Source organism: Castor canadensis, chromosome 5 (genome assembly GCF_047511655.1).
Source record: "Castor canadensis chromosome 5, mCasCan1.hap1v2, whole genome shotgun sequence".
Lineage (NCBI taxonomy): Eukaryota > Metazoa > Chordata > Mammalia > Rodentia > Castoridae > Castor > Castor canadensis.
Window position 1 is genome coordinate 61,066,212 of NC_133390.1, and position 15,546 is coordinate 61,081,757.

At 38.0% G+C, this 15,546-nt stretch overlaps 1 long non-coding RNA gene across 1 annotated transcript; it reads left to right on the forward strand.

Moving 5' to 3' along the window:
• Window positions 1–4,990: 4,990 nt before the first annotated feature.
• Window positions 4,991–15,244, forward strand: LOC141423062 (uncharacterized). The gene is made up of 4 exons (XR_012447719.1): window positions 4,991–5,610; window positions 6,141–6,296; window positions 8,408–8,460; window positions 14,515–15,244. It is a non-coding gene; the product is annotated as an uncharacterized lncRNA (long non-coding RNA).
• Window positions 15,245–15,546: the final 302 nt, after the last annotated feature.

Consider the following 15,546-nt stretch of genomic DNA (forward strand, 5'->3'; position numbering starts at 1 on the left):
AAAATTTTTAATTTTTGGCTTATAAACTACCTAAATTTATTTCTCATGAATCTGGAGGCTGGGAATTCCAAGATCAAGGTGCCAACAAATTCCATCTCTAGAAATGCTCATCTCCAAGTTTATGGATGGACTTGTTGCATCTTTGCGTGGTAGGAGGGGCAAAACAGCTCTCTGGAACTTCTTTGATATGTGTGCTTTTCACCTCTGTCAGGATTTTTTTATTTTTCTTTCATCTGACACATTTTCTACACATGTACCAAAGAGAGGAATTTCTCCCAAAACAACTGGCAGTGGAGTGCAGAGGAGCCAGGATCCTGACATGTAAGGGAGTAAACGGTCTTCTTGAACAGTGGCCGAGCCGAGCCTTGCTCTCAGGAGGCTGCACATCCCAGCTCTTTCACTGACCGGAAGGGCGGGGTGGACTCTCCAGTTGATCTCCTCTTCCTATAGAGAGACTCATAAAAACGTCCGCCTCTGACTGAGAAGCAGTGCCCTGGCCTTGGCCTCCTCACTCCCTTGAGTGAAGGAGTATGGGTGTCGAATGGAGAAGACCACAGGTCTGTGGTGCCACAGGGCGAAGTGTCCCTGAGTATGGCAGGATCTCTGCTTTGCCTAAAGGACCTGTAGTGGCCTCCTAGAGGAAGTCACCCAGCAAGATACTGCTGATTTTCCTCAAGACACACTCCTACCACTTCCCTTTGTTTCTAGATCTATAAGTAGATTTAAGTCCCCATGGGCCACAAAATATGAGATTAAAAAGTGTAACCCAAGGGGAGCTGCATTACATTCCAAAGCAATGACATGGTGTTTGTGATTTATACAGACGAATCAGGGAAGTACATGTGGGAACAGATATGGAGGTGATAAGTGGGTGAGATCAGAGTGGAAAAAAAATAAGTTAGATCATGTTGCATTTATTGATATGAGGCCCTTAAGCAGGGAGTGTGTATTCAATGCTGCAACTCTTGAAGTTCAAAAAACTGGCATTTAAAAAAGAATGGAATTTTGTCAATCACAGGTAAACAGATGGAATTAGAAAACATCATGGTAAGAGAAGAAGGACAAAAGTTGCTTGTTTTCTCTCATATGTGGAAGACACATCCAATATAAATGAAAGCATTATCATATATACATACATATGTACATGTATATCATATATATATATATATACATACACACACACACACACTGCAGGACATGTTTCGAAAGTGGAATTATTAGAGGAGACTAAGGGAGGAGGAACGGAAGAAAATAATGGAATACATCACAGTATAGGAACGAGACACAACGAGACACACTGAAAATTGTGTGTTGAACAATACGGGGGTGGGGAGGAAGAATAATAGATGGGAATTGATTGATTAAAGCACAATGGACAACACACTCAAGTAGTAATCAGATGTCTGATTGTGGAGATCTAATGAGGCTGGCTAGAAGTAGGAAAAATTGGGAGGTCATGTAGGTTGCCTCGGAATGGCCCAGACCACCCACACCTGGCTGGGAACTGCCTATGCCCCTCCCTACTCATTCATTAGTGGGTGGGAATCTCCTGGGTCTGCCCTCCCCATGGGTTAGTGTAGGTTTTAAAAGCACCTGAAAAAGAAAAGCACACTCTCTTGGCCAGCGGACTCCACCTGCACCCCACCATGCTCCCTTTGTATTTCCCTTTCCTTACCTTTTAATAAGCCCCATTTGTACCCACATGTTCTACTTGGTTCTTCCATGCTGGAACGCAAGAACCAAGATCTTCTGAAAACACCATTTTGCCATCAACACTATGGCATTGGCTAGTTGATCATGGTGTTCCTAGAAGCCAAATATATATGGCAGTTGCTCAGTTGCTACTTAATATGTAGAAGAAAAAGAGTTCTAGATCAAATGAGCCTTACAGAATCATGGCTCTTGAGTCAATTGACAGATTTGAGTCAGATTACCAACCCAGAATTTGTTGAATGGAGGATAGGCTGCTTACCCTTGTGGAAAGATCCCACTGCATCACCCAGAATTGATACTGTTTGTCTTTCTCCCATCATTTCCTAAAGAGACTTATAGCCTTTTACCAGGATGATTGTGCGGTGAGGAAAAGGAAATAGTCAGAACTTCCACGGATTTCTGCATACAGGCTCTGAACTGTCATCAATTTCAGGATACTCAAATGTAAGGGGTTATGGAGCTCAAGTGATTAGTGGAGTTTTAGCCCAGGTCCATATTATAGTGGAACCACTAGGGCTCCAAACCATCTGTGGTTATTTCCCCCAGTTCTGGAATGCATTGCTGGAATAGACTTACTCATATCTTGACAAAATATCACAGTGATCTCCTGACTGTGAAGTAAGGGCTATTGTGATAGGAAAGGATAAATGAAGGTCACTAGAATTATCTCTAACTAGGAAAACAGTAAATAAAAAAGCAAGATTGTATTATCAAAAGAAGTGGCACAGATGGGTTCCAGTACCAAAACTAGCAAGATGCAAAGATGGTGACAGCTACCACACTCTCATTCAACTCACTGATTTCAACTGTACAGAAAATAGGTGGATCTTGGAGAATGAGGGAATTATTATAAATTTAACCAGATGGCAACTACGAGTGCAGCTTCTGTATCAGATATCCTCTCATTATCTTAGCAAATTACTATGTCTCCTCATACCTGGTATGCAGATATTCATCTGAAAAAATGATTTTGTTTCAATTTTCCTTACTAAATACCAACAAAAGTAGTTTATATTCAACTGTCAAGGCCAGCAAGACACCTTCAAAATTCTAACCATTAGTTTAATGTGTTGACTTGGCTACCTTATGGCATCCAGTTATTCAAGCAAATGTGTTGTTGTGAAAGCATTCTGTAGATGTGATTAGCATGGACAATAAATTAAGTAAAAAGATTAAGTTTACTCTTTATATTATGGTGAGCCTCATTCAATCAGTGGAAAGGCCTTCACAGCAAAAACCAAAATTTTCTGGAGTATAGCAAATTCTACCTCCAGATTATCGCATCAACTCCTGCTCCGGAAGCGGCATCCTGCTGACCAAACTTGTGAATGAACTTGATCCATGTCTCTTTGTCTCTGCCTCTCTCTGTCACTCTCTTTGTCTCTCTCCATCTCTCTCTCTCTCTCTCTTTCCTTACACACACACACACACACACACACACACACACACACACTAAAGAAGAGAGATCCTATGGGGATCCATAGCTCAAACCCCAGTACCAACAAAATAAAAAGAAGAATATAATAAGTTATTATGCTTCCCTACAAAGTTTAAGAAATAAACCATTGACCAACTACCAACATTGGTTAAACTCAGGAAAGCAATCTTAGTAAACTTTTTTTTCTTTGACTAAGTTCTTAGAGTTTTTCTTTTTCTTTATACCTTTTGGAAACAATAAAATTCTATGCAAAAAAACAAATACTTGTTTGTTCTTCCATCAAATATTACATTTACTGTCATACCAGGACACCTTTAATATGTATGATGAATTATACATATTAATACATTTCAATAAACACTTATTGAATCTCTTTTAGTTAGCAGTTTATAATAGTTGTGTTTTTAATTTGAAGTCAGATGACTTCTGAAGCTTTGTTCTTTGCACCATGCTGTCAGTCTTGGGTCCTTTCAAGTCCCACTTCTGCGGAAGCTGGTGCATCTCTTGTTCCATTCTGAGATAACGGATCTTCCTTGTTTTGACTGAAACTACATATCTGTTGTACTTACAGTAGCCCTTTGCCCTGCACTTTTAAGAGCAGTTCTGTTCTCAAAGTTTATTTTATTTTTTGGTTCATAAAATTTATCAATTATGATTAGGTATAAATGGCTTCTTTGTGCTTAATTTTTAAAAGAACAAATATTGACATTTGTCATCTGAGGAATCTGGCACTACAAATATTTGTGAAATAAATTTATAAATATGTGCTATTTGGAGAACTTACCATAGGAAAAAAATCACACTTATTTTTCAACTACATGGGAGTCTTTTAAAAAGATAAGTAAGATCCTATCACCTCAATTGTTTCTCTGGCTCTAAGATCTCTGATACAGCCTTTGACAGTGTTGTCTTTTTGTGCATGTTCACACCTCCACTTCTACTTCACTTAGGTAAGTCAAAGCCAACTCCCATATGAGATTCTCTCAGAGTCAATCTACTTGCTACCCAATACCAGTCACTCAAGACAGAGAACTGGGATAAAAAGAGATAGACACAATCATTTTCTCTGTTTCTCCCCCTCTGAGGGAGGAGTTAGTCCTTTCCTATATATATATTTTTTTAGATAAGTGTATGTTATATCTTCACTATAACAAACCAGATTGTTTAAAGCAAGCCAAGTGTTGCATAATAAACTTTCCTGCCCCCAAATGGTGTGATTTTATATTTATCAAAGTTGCAAAAAATAAAAGCACTTCATATTTCTCTTTTTAAAGAAATAATCACAGCTGGGTGCCCGTGATTCAAGCCTGTAATCCTCACTACTCAGAAGGCAGAGATAAGGAGGATCATGGTTTGAAGCCAGCCCCGGCAAATAGTCCATGAGACCCTATCCAGAAAAACCCTTCACAAAAAAGGACTGGTGGAGTGGATCATGGTGAAGGCCCTGAGTTCAAGCTCCAACACTGCACAAAAAATCACTTGTAACTTCACTCTCCCAACTTACAGTTTTTATGCAGAGTTGGAAATTAATCATGTACTGCCTCTTGAAATGATTTCTGTCATGGTCCTTAATGTCTGCAGAATTATTTAATAGCTCACTGGCTTAGAAACATCCAGGGGTAAGGGTTTCAAGAACAATGTAGAGCCCCCAAGGAATCTCAGAAAAATTATTTGGGGAGGAATAAGTTTGGGGACACAGGAATTGAGATTACTAAGTAGAAAGGAAAGCAGCAGGAGCAAAATTTGTTTATTCCATTAGAGTGGCAGCTGGAATTTCAGGTGCCTATAGAAGTCGGGCACTTCTATAAAATCCAAACTCAAGCACTAGGTGGTAGAAAGGAAAATGGCTTGGAAGGTAGGAAAGTACTCCTGTAGCTCTGGGATATTAGTTTGTAGTGTATGAAAATGAACATTTTAAAATATGTCTTGGTGGTAGTGATCAGATGTCCCAATCTCTTTTGACTGAACCCAGGGCAATTTTCCCTAAATTTCTCAATGAGTATCCCAGTCTGACTTGGAGTTCTGGAACCCTCCTTTCCCTCTAACCCACTTGGAATTGAGATTCTCCAGCAAAATGTAAAGGAATTAGAACAAAGGTTGAGCTTCAAGGCTTTAAAAACAGTCTGTTGTTTACCTTGTGGTACTTCAGTGCCAACTCACGTCATTGGCACTCCTAGACCCCTCTTTCCCTTGGTCTTTGGGGGTGGCTTCCTCCCCTGCCTCACCCCCTGATTTGGGAAGAGATTATTTATTTGTATTCCTTGAATCCCAACTCCACTTTTCTCTAATTCTGCCTTCAGTTTCCCCTTTGCCTTACAATCCATTCTGTGGTGAACTTTCCTTGTAGCAGGGAGGAGGGGCAGAAGAAAACAAGACTAGACCTGAGTCCTGATAAAGCAGCCGGGAGGCAAGGATGGCATAGCAGAGAGATAAACCTGAGAAAGCTGAACACGAGGAAGGTATGTGCACTGGGGTAAAGTAGCCTGTAATATTATGTATAACCATCTATGGATTAGACCTTACTTATTGCTTCTGTAACCTGCTTACAAGGGTATATAAGGTGTTCTCGGGGGTCAGCCTTTGGACATGAGTCCACTGAGTCTGTGCTGGCACAATAAAACGTTGCTTCCTGCTAAATTGCCTCAGTGTCCCATATTTCAGCTAGCAACCTCTCGCAACACCCTGTCACTAACAGATTCCAAATCAGCCTTCAAAACTCAGCCAAGAGCAAAGCCCACAGGTCCCAAACTTACTAACAAGGAAAGGAATTTTGCAAGGAAGCTAAGTGAATTAAGAGCAAAGGTAACCCCAGCAAAACAAAAGCTCAAGCATGCATGCTGTGAGTGGAGAGAGTCTCCCCCACTTTGGTAATGGTGGCTGCCGGCAGGACTGATTTTTCCAACAGTTAGACTCAACAGGCTCACTAGATTGTACCTAGGTTCCTGAACCTACCTTCCAGATGTTTTGACTGTGTTTGAACTTTTCACAGAATGAGAGCTAAAGAAGTGAATGAGGGGGGAGTAGCAGCCTATCTTGAGAACAAGGAAGCTTGAACAACAGCTGCCACGGTGAAAAGAAAGGACAAGACCCTCACAGGAGAATAGGAAGGAAATGGGGGAGGGGAGAACTCTTAAAGACGTTAGAGGTAAGAAACCACTGACAGAGAACCCTGAGAAAGTCTGCATACACTCTTTGCTGCCTTTCCCTTGATGCGGGAACCCTCCCCCTCCCCAGAAGCGAGGTTTCCTCCATAAAACACTGAACATAGTAGAGTAATGCAGCTATTCTGCACTTGGAGTCAGAAGACCTAAGTTTGCATTCTGGCACAACCATCAGCATACCATCTCCCACAAGTTAGTTATCACCCTAAACTTTGGCTTCTAAAGTTTTAAAAATGAGATGACATAAAATTACTCGTTGAGGTGGGCTCAAGTGGTGAAGCACCAACCTGACAAGCATGAACCCCAGTATAACCAAAAAGAAAGAAGAAAAAATATATATTAATTGCATGCAACTGTTAAGAGGAATAGAAGAGGAAACTATGCAAAAGAACTTTCAGACACTGAAGTACCTCGTTGATTTGACGTATCATGACTTTTTAAATGTTTTAACACTTATGGTATTTATCCTAGATATTTGTGATTTAACTGATACAGGTCAGTAAGAGAATTCAGAGTTTAAAGTCCAAAATGTCTAGGTACTAAACGGGACATCATCTACTGAGACATAAATGAGTACTGTAATGGTATGATGGATTTTAGAGTCAATTAGACCACAGTTTAAATCCAAGATCCACAATGTACTATGTAATTACAGGGCATCATTTTTTGTGCTCTGGTGTCCTCATCTGTGAGTAATTCTTTGTACTGTTTTCACGATTAAATGAGAAAACATGGTAGACCATAATGTTAATTATTTTCTTTTTTTCCCTTTCTTCCCTGCTGGTTCTTGACATGCCTTCTCAGTCTCCCAAGTTCATTATAACCTCAAGCATGAGATAGTGGCCTGGAGCTAGGTGGACAATAAATATTTCTTCCATGGCAGACAATGCTGGACTCTCTATTCAGCTTGTGTGCCTACAATTATGTATTATTTCTATTCTCATAAATCCGCAATGCAAGGGGAAAGAAGTTTCAGGTGATGCAAGATTAACAGGAGAGCAGAAAGTTATTGTGAAGAGGGACACAGAGCAATATGGGAAAATTGTGTTTCCCTGGCTGTCACTGTGAGACTATAGACTTGTATTTGATTTTTTTTTCCCTGAGCTGGCATGTACAAAGAGGTACCACCCAAATTTATGGTCTATGACTTCAGCAATTTATTATCTGGTTCACAAGCTGCCTTTTTCATGTGTGTTTATTGTCATGTTGTCTTGTTTCTGAGTCTGTGCTATGAATAGTTAAGTTTCCATCGATGGTATTGTTAAGGAGAGAGATTTAACCAGAGACAAATGTCTCCAACAAATCAAAGTGTGTATTGAAATATTTGAAACCTAGCTGGATAGAAAGGAGTCTCAGAAGGCAGAACTTAGAGTGGTTAGAGTTCACGTGTGCATGGTGAGTTAACAAATTTGGAGCCCAGGCCTCTTTTGCTATGCAGAAGTCCTCACAGCCTGTAGGACGGGATAAGTTATTTATTTTGGTTTTCTACCAGATGTCTTGAGAAACCAGGATAAGACAGACAAATTGTTGGCAACAGAATGAGAACACCCTTCTAGCTCTGTGGGGGCAGGCGCTAAGGCTCCCCCACTTCTCTCACAAAAAAGTCTGAGCATCAGTGCTGAGCCAGGAAATGAATGGAAACAAAGTGCTTGGGAGGAAGCAGTGAGAGCAACAGCAGGTGCTCTTTAGGGTTCAAGGCCATAAAGCTTCAACCAGAATAATGAGTTTGGAGAGGCAGTTGTGGCATACTCCAGCCTCAAAGTGAGGTTGCTCAGGGTCTCCATACTGTGAATAAGGTAAATAGGTGTAAACTCTCAGAGAACTGGGTACACCATGAAGAAGGAGACTAACAGGGACTGCAGAGGTTTACATCGTGAAGGATGACACTTCACTTGGTTTTGATTTAAATAATAAAATAATAAACATAATTTGAAATAGGTCCAATTGGTTGCCTTAATATATATAACTAAAGGTATAGTAAGATTCTAGCTACAAACTTAGAATTGCAATAAATACAAAATTCTTTATAATAAAATATCAACTTATCTAGCTTTCTCTCTTGCTTCAAATAAAAAGTTATTTTTATTTCACACAGAAAGAATCTCTGCTTTGGAGAGAAAGTTGAAATTGCATTTTTTTCAGATTTAGGTAAGTATAATTATAATTCCAGATGAAAATACAAACAACACACACACACATATATATGTACTAAGACATAGTTGCACTTACCATTCTACATGTTAATCTTTAACAAAAATAATACTGAGAGTCACATATAATCTAGGCAAGTAACTTTTTTATATAATTATACTAATTAATTATATTATTTGAGCAATTAGAAGTTTAGGTTGATTTTATTGACAATGTTCTAGTAATATGACAGCCTCTTCAACAAATAGTGGTGGGAGGACTGAAACTAGATCCCTGTCTCTCACGCTGGGCAAAAGCCAACAAAATAGGTCATAGACTTTAACATAAGATAATGAAACTTTGAAACTGAGAGAGGAAAACACAGGGGAAATATTTCAAGATACTGACACAGGGAATGATTTCCTAGCTATGACTCTAAAAATATAGGACACAAAAGTCAGGACTGATAAATAAGATTATATCAGATTAAAAGGCTTCTACATACACAGCAAAGAAACAATCAATAGAGTGAAGGGACAATTTATAGAATGGGAGAAAATCTTTACCAACTTTTCATCTGACAGAGGATTGATCTCCAGAATATATAAAGAACTCAAAATCTTAACGAGTGATTCAATTAAAATCTGGAAAATAATCTGGACACGTCTCAAATGAAGAAATAGAAATGCCAATCAAAAAATGAAAAAATACTCAGTATCTTTAGCCATCAGAAAATGCAAATCACAAGCACAAGGACAGTCCATCTCAGTCCACTTAGAATGACTATTACCAAAACAACAAAAAATAAACATTGGGAAAGTAAATTATTACTGCCACTATGGAAATCAGTATGGAATTTCCTTTAAAAAACTAAATGGAGAGTACCATATGATCCAGCTATCCTACTTCTGGATATATATCTGAAAGAAATTAAATCTGCATACAAAAGAGATACCTGCATTCCAATGTTTATACCAGCTCTAGTCACAATGGACAAGCTATAGAATCAGCCTAGGTGCTCATCAATGCACAAATGTAGAAAATATAGAATATATACACAGTGAAGCATTACTCAACCATAAACAAGAATGAAAGTTACTTATAGGAAATAGATGGAATTGGAGGATATCATGTTAAGTGAAATAAGCCAAACACTGAAAAAAAAAAAAGAAAAACAACAAAAAGATGAAAGTAGAAGCAGGACTTTTAGGGACCAGGTAGGGATGTATGGGGAAGGGAGAGTTAGGAAAGCGGTTAAAGGCTAAAAGAAGTGGGAATGGTATGATACATGCATGATATATTAGTATGTGTTAATACTTGTAATAAACAAAACCAGTGTGAATTGGTAGAAAAACTGCAAAACCCCATAAAGAAAAAACAAATATTATAAAAGGTATAATAACAAAAGCATGAATGTAAGTTAAAATAGAGAAATTAATGTTATCAGTTCAGCACTTAGTATAGTTTTAAGTGTGGTTTGGTGACTGGGTCCTGCCACATTTCAGCAAAACTATAGAACATGCATTCATTCATAAGACTTCACTCCTCACAGTGTAATGGTGACATTCTTAACTGATGCACTGACAGCAATGTAATTGTGCCAGTTGGACTCAAGTGAATACAGAGCAGGAATAAAGAGTTGAGTGAGAAAATTTGCAAATTAAATACAGTGTCTGCATTGAGAAACAAAAGAAAACTATATTGCCTGGGAATATTTATTTATTCATTTATTTATAATGATATGTAACAATTTATTTATTTATGAGGTACAGTGTGATAATTCTGTACATGTACACAATGTGTAATGAGATATTGGAATAGTTAACACTTTCATCTTCATAAACTTGTTTCATTTCTTTCTTGGGGATCCACAAACTCATCTCTCCTAGTTCTTAAGAGTATAATGAGCTGATTCTCAAACCATAAACTTAGAATTGAAAAAAATATAGAATTCTTTATGATAAAAATTCAATTCAGCTAACCTCCTCTCCTGATTCAAGTAAAAAATTATTTTCATCTCACATAGAAAGAACCCCTGCTTTGGAGAGAAGTTTGAAATTGGATTTTTTTTCAAATTTAAGAAAACATGCCTATGTTGCCATTCACCTATAATCCCAGCTACTCCAGAAGCAAAGACAGAAATATTGAGAGTTCAATGCCAGCCCAAGTAAATTTAGTGCAACACTCTGCAAGGCAAACTGAAAAATAGAAGGATTAGGGCCATGACTAAAGGGTAGAGCATTTACCTAGCAAGTAAGAGACCCTGAGTTAAAACCCCAGCACCACAAGAAAAATCACAACTGTAAAATAAATATAAATAAATAAAATAGGCAAATATAAAATATAGAATAAATTGTAAACTGTAGTCACCATACTGTGCCATAGAATGCTAGAATTCTTCTTCCATGCATTTCTTGAAATAGAGTAAGATACTATTCACTCCAGGCTAGAAGAGGGCAGGGAAGCAAGATAGATAGCTGAAGGATGCATAATGGATACCAAACACAGTCTTTTTTTTGCTAAGTAATATTTTACCTTTTAAAACTCAATCAATGGACACCTCAGTTAATTCTATGTCTTGGAGATTGTAAATAATGCTGCAATAAAAATGCAATTGCAGGATGTCCCTTCCATATACTTTAATTTCCTCTGGATATACACTTATTGATAGGATAGTTGGATTATATGATAGTTCTATTTTTAGTGTTTTTGAGGAACCTCCATATTATTTTCCATAATGTCTATAATTTACATTTCTACTTACAATGTATAAGAGTTCTCTCTTCTTCATTTGTACTTATTTCATTTTCTCTATATATACAACCACTACAGAATTTCTGGATCATAAGGTAGTTCTATTTCCCGTTTTTTAAGGAAACTCCATACCTTTGACTGTAATGCTGTAGTAATTTATATTCTCACAAACAGTGTTATGAGGGCTGTCCTTTACCTGTATGGTTGGTCAGCATTTGTTATTTTTTTTTTTTGTCTTTTTGATAATAGCCATTCCACTGGGAAGAGATGACATTTGTTACCCTTTGGGTTTTAAATGCCCCCAAAGACCCATGTGTTAAAGGCATGGTTGCCAGACTATGGCACTGCTGGGAGGTGATAAAACCTTTAAGATGTGGAGTCTTGTAAAAAGAATTTGGCTCACTGGAACTGTGCCTTTGAAGGACACATTGGAACCCAGCTCCTTTCTGCCTATCTGTCTCTCTTACGGGATGAACAGCTTCCCCTGTCCCAGGCTTCCCCTGTCCCAGGCTTCCCCATCATGATTGTGCTGCCTCACCACAGTGCCAAAAGCAACGGGCCAATCAATCATGGACTGAAACTGTGAGCCAAAACAAATCTCCCTTTCTTATAAATAGATTTGTCACAATATTTGTTACAGTAATGGAAAGCTGATGAATAAAGTATCTTTACTGTGTGTGATTTTGATTTACATTTCCCTGATGAATAGTAATGTTGAGCAGTTTCCACATATTTTATTAGCCATTTATATATCTTCTTAGGGGAAATGTTTATACAGATCACTTGCCAAATTTTAATTGAATTATTTGGAGTTTTACTGTAACAGTTTTTGAGTGCAGTGCCTTCTGACGTTGGCTGTATGTCATCTACAGTCTTTATTGTATTGAAGTGAAACCCTAGACACCTAATTTGTTGATGGTGGGTTTTGTTTTGTTTTGTTTGTTTTTTTATCATGAAGGTATGCTAAATTTTATCCCATGTTTTTTTCTACATCTACTGAGATTGCCATATGGTTTTTATCAGTCATTCTGTTCCTGCCATGTATCATGTTTATTGATTGATTGATTGTGTAAGTGTGTGTTTTACTAGGGATTGAACTCAGTGCCTCCTTGTGATTGCTAGGCAAGCACCATACCACTTAAGCTATACCCCAGTCAATATTTACTGATTTACATATGTTGAATCATTCTTGAATCACTGTGATAAATCCCACTTGATTTTGGATTCATACATATTTGGATTCAGTTTACTAGCATTTTGTTGAGATGTCTTGCATCTGTATTAATGAGGGATTTTAGCCCTTAGTTTTAGTTCTTTCTCTTTTTTATAGTGTTCTTTTCTTTTTCTTTTTCGTGGTACTGGGGTTAGAACTCAGTGCTTTGCACTAGCTAAGCAGGTGCTCCATTGATTAAGCCATACTTCTAGTGTATCTTGAAAAATTTATTTCTCTCTCATTTCTGAAGCATAAGTTTTCTGAGTATAGTGTACTTGGTCATTTTTTTTCATGTCACTCTTTTTTGGTCTATAACATTTCTCCTGAGAAATCTACTGTTAGTCCTATGAGGGATTCCCTTATATGTGATTTAATGATTTTCTCCCGATATTTTAAGAATTAACTTTGTTTTGGACTTTCTACAGTTTGACTATGACATGCTTCAGAGAAAACTTTTCCTTTTTGCTTAAATATAATGTGTTTCCATTGAACTTCTTAGCTCTGTGTGTATACATCTTTCACTCAATATTTGGAGTGTTTCCAGCTATTATTTCATCAAATAGGTCTTCTATGCCTTTTCCTTTTTCTTCTCCTGGAATAGCCATAATGGGAATGTTCATTTAATAATGTCCCTTAAGTCTTATACTTTCTTCATTTCTTTCTTTCTGTCTGGATTATTTCAAAAAACCTTTTTCAAGCTCAGAAATTCTTGCTTCTGTTTCATCTAGTCTACTGTTAAGTCTCTCAACTGTATTTTTAATTTTCATTTATTGAATTTTTCAGCTCCAATATATCTGTTTGCATCTTTTTATGATCTCTGTCTTTACAGAATGTCCCATTCAGATAATGAATTGTTTTCCTAATTTTACTAAAACGTGTTTTCTGTTTTCTCTTTTAACTCATTCAGATAAATATTTTGAAGACATTTTGAAATATTTTTTCAGATAGTTCATCACTTTTCTTTTCCTCGGAGTCTGCTGTTAGAGAGTTGCTGTGCTCCTTTGGAGACATCTTGGCACCTTGCTATCGCATGCTTCTTGTGTCCCTACATTGTTATTTACACAGCTGGTAGATAAATTCTCTCTACGGGGTGGCCTTCATAGCAAGACATTCTCCTGGAAATGTGTCCTAGGACATTGATTAAATAGACTACATTGGCTTTGGTTCCCATTAAGTGCAGTAATGCAGTTGTCACACAGATTCTTCAGTTGTAAATAACACGGGTGATGTCTGCAGGTGTCTCAAAGGCCTAATCTGCGGGGGGTTTGTGGGATTTCTGTCAACAGAGATGTAGCTCTCATAGATGAGGTGGGGTTAGTGGCATTTCAGGACTTGGCAAATGTAGATGCAGGTGGAAGGTACTTGTAGTTTCTGTGGGTTACTTGGGGGTGGGGATCCTCTGATGGGCTCAGGAAAGCAGGATGCATCTGGCATAACAGATGGGGTACCCCTCATCATCTGACCACTCTGGGAGTCTCAGTATTCCTGGCATTGGGTATGGGTCAGACGTCATTGACTGAGGACCATACAGGGAATGGACTGCACTGGAGGGCCCAGGGAGTGTGACCATTACTGTCTAAGGGCTGCAAAATTGCCTTCACAAGACCTCAGTGGGTCAAGCTGCTCAGTGTGAGCTACTTAGTTGTTTCACAGGGCCATAAGTGGATAAGAAAGACCAACTGGTTGCTTTTCTAGGGCTGCAAGAACATGGGTAAGGAGGCCTGGCTGCTTCCCAAAGGCCTCAGTGGGCTGAGTCTCTCAAACTATGGTATTCAGCTACTTTCTGTGGCCATGGGTTTCTGGGTGACAGAAGAGTAGTCAAGGCAGTGGAACCATGTTGGTTGGCCACTGGTTTGTGGGACCATGGGTTTAGTGAAACAGGAACCTGGGTGGTGAAGGGCTAGGCTCTCTCTTCAGTTAATTCAGTAGTGTAGATTCCTTGGCTCACATAAACTGGTCCCAGTTCCTGTGAGAGCTGCAACCGTCTCTAGTAGCAAATGCTTTAGTGATATTCCATGCATTAGTGGGAACTGCTGGAGGCCTCCTGCTTATCCATTCTCTGCTATGCAAAGTCTTGACTAAATCATTTATTTACTTTATTGTAGGTACCAAATAAGACATTCTTGCCAGCAGTGGTGGTTCACATCTGTAATCCCAGCATTTGGAAGACTGATGCAGGAAGATCATGAATTCAAGGCCAGTCTGGGCTACATAGTGAGACACTGTCTCAACACAAAACAAAAAAAGAAAGAAAATTTCTGCACAAATCTTCAAGGCTTGAATTCCTTTAAATAAATTGTGGTAGAAAACATAAAATATTAGCAATAAGTTCCAATTCATTTTTGGACAAAGATATTCTCTGCTTGATTAGCTGGTTTTTCTTAACCCAAATTGTTAGCTCTGAGGTTAACAATACATTTCAGAATAAATTATTTTGGGATTATTATGAAGAATTACAGGAAAACCAAACATTTTGTACAATAATATATATGTAATCAAAAAGTTGGTTAATTTGAAAACTGTGTTAATGTTGCATGCCATTATAACTGTCTTGAGTTTGTTGCTCATAAAATAATAAATGTGATTAAAATGAGAATCTCTCTAGAGAAAGTAGATACTGAAAAAATGGAGAAGGCAGTTTTCTGATGCATAATTGAGAAAAAATAGCACAGAGGGTCTGACTGGCAATGCACTGGGAGAGTGCAGAGGACACAGAAACTGATGTATCATGTACAATAATATTTTTGTGATGAAAAAAGAATAAAACCAAGCAAAGGCTGGAGGAAAATTCTCAGAACAATCTCGTAAAAGGTCAATCTGTCAAACACAGAAAGCAAAACAACCAAGCAAACAAAAACCTGCATTGTAATGAAGAAGTAGAACACTTCATCTTATTTGTGCCTTTCACCTTTTATCATCTCCTACTAACAATTGTTTAACTTAATTATCCATGCATAACAAAACATTTCTAACTGCTAAACATCAGTAAATAAGAAAGCTTTGTTTTGCTTATCCAGGAGAGAATGTTTACTTTTAAATGCATTCCTTTGTTCCGGCTGGGCACTCACCCTCACCTGGCATGATAGGACAGCGGTTTTGTCCATTATTGGTGATTTTGTTTTACATGGCTTCAGTTA